Source organism: Eptatretus burgeri, chromosome 6 (genome assembly GCF_056783735.1).
Source record: "Eptatretus burgeri isolate ZD-2024b chromosome 6, Ebu_testis_v1, whole genome shotgun sequence".
Taxonomy (NCBI): Eukaryota; Metazoa; Chordata; class Myxini; order Myxiniformes; family Myxinidae; genus Eptatretus; species Eptatretus burgeri.
In genome coordinates, this window is record NC_140966.1 from 72727888 (window position 1) to 72731881 (window position 3994).

Consider the following 3994-nt stretch of genomic DNA (forward strand, 5'->3'; position numbering starts at 1 on the left):
TACCATGGATATGCGGCTTCGATTAAAAATCGACATTGTGCGATGGCCACATGGAAATTCGCAGGATTATTATTATAGTGTAACACAACTTTTGAACGACGATGTTTCTGCCAACGTCCTTCACAAGCAAAATTAAAAGTTCAACAAGCTTCAGGAATTGCCAAATCACTCTGCGAAGGATTATACCGCCATGACCGACATACACTGCACACATTTATAGATTCAATTTTAAAAGAGAACATAATTCGTGGTTGGTGATGCTTTGTGGCATTGTCTTCAGATACAGTACCGTTCATTCTGCGATAGATAATCAGGCTCTTCTGCAGCAGTTTTGTTTTTTTTGTGGAATAATATGATGGATTTCCGAAAATAAGCCCCAACAGAATAGGCAGGGATTTGGAATTAACCATGATGTATTCATGATGACCATTCAAGACCATGATGAGGTCTTCCCATCTCAGGAATTATTTATATTACAATCGCTCGATCTTCACCTGTATGACACAAGGTACGTGTCCACCGGTATAAAACAATGTGTATTTGTCTGTCCCCCTTCATAATAACTATTTAAGAAGGGTTTCAAGGCCAAAATTTTAACACGACTGTGTGTTCACTGCGATCTATTTTTCACGGTTAAAAAAACACTCAAAAACATTTTTCATAAAAGAGTAATTACGTCTTTTCTATTGGAATTGTAGACGGTGGCTTGCAACCGGCACAAAGGGCGGTGTACAGAAACATTTTTATCTTATCTGGAATTTACATCCCGTAAAAGGTATTGTCATCATGCACCGTCCTTTCGTATCCCTTTTGGATTGTTCCTGCCAAACCGGCTGAAATTTGGCAACAACGTTCCTCTCGTGACAGGAAATGCGAGCTTGTTCTGGTCACATGACTTTTAAGGATGTCAAAATGGCTGCCTTCCACAATCTTCCACTGATCTACCAATCAGAATGCTACCAAATTTGCGTTACAACATTATGTCAGAGATGTTAAATTGCGGAGGCCATGATGATCACGTGACCGGAAGTCCTACAAATACCTTCCAAAATGTTCTCCTGATCCACCAGTCAGAATCCGACCAAATTTGCGTTACAACATTAACACACGGTCCTCATGTTAAATTGTGGAGGCCATGATGATCACGTGACCAGAAGCGTGTCAAAATGGCACGTCCTACAAATACCTTCCAAAATGTCCTCCTGATCCACCAGTCAGAATCCGACCAAATTTGCGTTACAACATTAACACACGGTCCTCATGTTAAATTGCAGAGGCCATGCTGATCGGGTGACTGGAAGTGTGTTAAAATGGCAGTCATGCCGATTCCTTCCAAAATCTTCTCCTGATCCACCAGTCAGAACCCGACCAAATTTGCGTTACAACATTAACACACGGTCCTCATGTTAAATTGCAGAGGCCATGCTGATCGGGTGACTGGAAGTGTGTTAAAATGGCAGTCATGCCGATTCCTTCCAAAATCTTCTCCAGATCCACCAATCAGAATGCTACTGAATTTGGGTTTCAACATTAGGCCATGGCCCTGATAAGCTGCAGGTTCCGTGGTCCTATTTTATTTTTTTTAAACAATAAATGCAAGGCGTATGGAGGTGAAATTCACTGCACGTGATGTGTAACATGTCCAGATTGAGACGATTGTTCATTTACGTCTGTAGGATGTCTAATAAAGAAATAAGATATAAACACACCTGCTGCTCGGCCGAGGCTTCAAACTTTGGCACGCACATGAAGCTGGACCGTTGAATTGATACATTCCAGAAGATAGAGGAAATAGGGTCACATTTAGAAATGTAGTGTTTTAAAATAATGATTTTTCTTTCTATGAAATATCGTGTCTTCCAGTCTCTGAATATTTTGAATAAAATCATTCCAACCCATCATTTTTTTTTTAAAGCTTTTATACTAGTTTATGTATATAGCACTTGCACGGGTATCTGGCGTTGCCCGGTGCTGTTCTAATCCTGAAAGCATTTTGAAGAAATCATTTTGGGTTTTTTTTTCTTCTATTTTTTGTGGGGGTCTAAAACACTTCCCTACACTCACTAGGGAATGGGGTCGGAGATCATTTAATATTACCTTTCACCTAGCTACAAAGGTTTTGGCACGAAAGAGTGATCCAATAAATAATAATAAATCCAAAAAAAAATCCAACTTTTTTTTTTGAAACAGTAAATGGCTTATCTTGTGTCGCTTTTCATGGTTGCTTTATGCAGCTTTCTTTGGGTGGAAGAGCACGCGAGTTAATTTCTTTTATTTATGGATATATATATGGTGAAATCACAAGGCACATACAAACTATCTTACTTATACAATGAGAGCCATTTGTCTGTGTGTCTCACCATCTTTCTCAGAGATGGCTTAACGGATCTTCGTCAAACTTTCAGAGGTTCATCAGTGAGTGCCAAAGAATGTTTCAGGCAAAAAAAAATTATAAGTATATATATATATATATATATATATATATATATATATATATATATATATATATATATATATATATATATATATATATATATATATATATATATATATATATATTCAAAAATTTAGCAAAAAAAATTCGGGTTTTTTTTCGATATTTTTTTAAATTATCGCTGTATAGTTCTTGGTAATCTCCTGATTTCATGATGCCATGCGCACAATCAAGGCACCCAGTGCCAGAGGCAGCACAGCAACCCCAAATCACTGAACCTCCTCCATGTTTGACTGTCGAGAAGGTGTTATTTTCTTTGAAGGCTTCATTTTGTATTCTGTAAACATTGAGATGATGTGCTTCACCAAAAAATCTCTAATTTGGTCTCATCTGTTCACAGGACATTCTCCCAGAAGGATTTTGGCTTGTTCAGGTGTGTTTTGGCAAACTCCAGTCGGGCTTTCTTATATATATATATATATATATATATCTCTCTCTCTCTCTCTCTCTCTCTCTCTCTCTCTCTCTCTCTCTCTCTCTCTCTCTCTCTCTCGCGCTCTCTCTCTCTCTCTCTCTCTCTCTCTCTCTCTCTCTCTCTCTCTCTCTCTCTCTCTCTCTCTCTCTCTCTCAGCAGTGAGGTCCTCCTGGGTCACCCACCATAGAACCCCCTTTCATTGAGTTGGTGACGGATGGTGCGAGTTGAAACTGTTGTACCTTGTGTCTGAAGGTCAGCTTGAATCTGTTTGGTAGTTGACCAAGGTGCTTTCTCCACCATTCGAACAATCCTTCGCTACAATCTTCGATCAAGTTTTCTCTTGCAGCCACATCCAGGGAGGTTGGCTACAGTGCCATGGGCCTTACTTCCTGATAGCATTGCGTACGGTGGGCTCAGGAACATCAAGGTCTCTGGAGATGGACTTGTAGCCTTGAGATTGTCCATATTTGGCTACAATCTTGTGTCTGACCTCCTCAGACAATTTTCTGGTTTTCTTTCTTTTCTCCATGCTCATTGTGGTATGCAGTGACACAAAACAGCAGAATGACTCCTTTTCTCTATTCAAACTGGTTGAATGAGTGATTTTTATATTTCAGGCACCTGCAACTGACCACAGGTGTGTTCAATTCCAAAGTAAAGGAGAATCATCTGTTTGAAATCTAATTATTTCTAACAACTTCCAAAAGGTGCCAGTAATATTGTCTGGGCCATTTTAGGATTTGGGTGTGGAATAATCAAAGATTTAGTCTTTTTTTCAGCTTTTTTTGTTTTGTTACACTGCAAACCAAAGAACTACATATGTGAATACCAAAAGATTTTTTTCATTTCAACAATTTTCTGGAAGAAATGGTGCATTATTTGAAAAAATAGCTCCGCAAAGCGGGCGCAACCCCTCAGCCACTTGACGCAAACCAATTTCAAGATGGTGGCCAGATTGAAAATCGCAGCATGCCCATTTTCCAAAAGAACCTTCCTCTACTCAACCCCAACACACCCAGCAAAAATGGATTTAATCGGACAAGGCTTTCTCCTCGAAATTGACGGAAACCAATTTCAAGATGGCT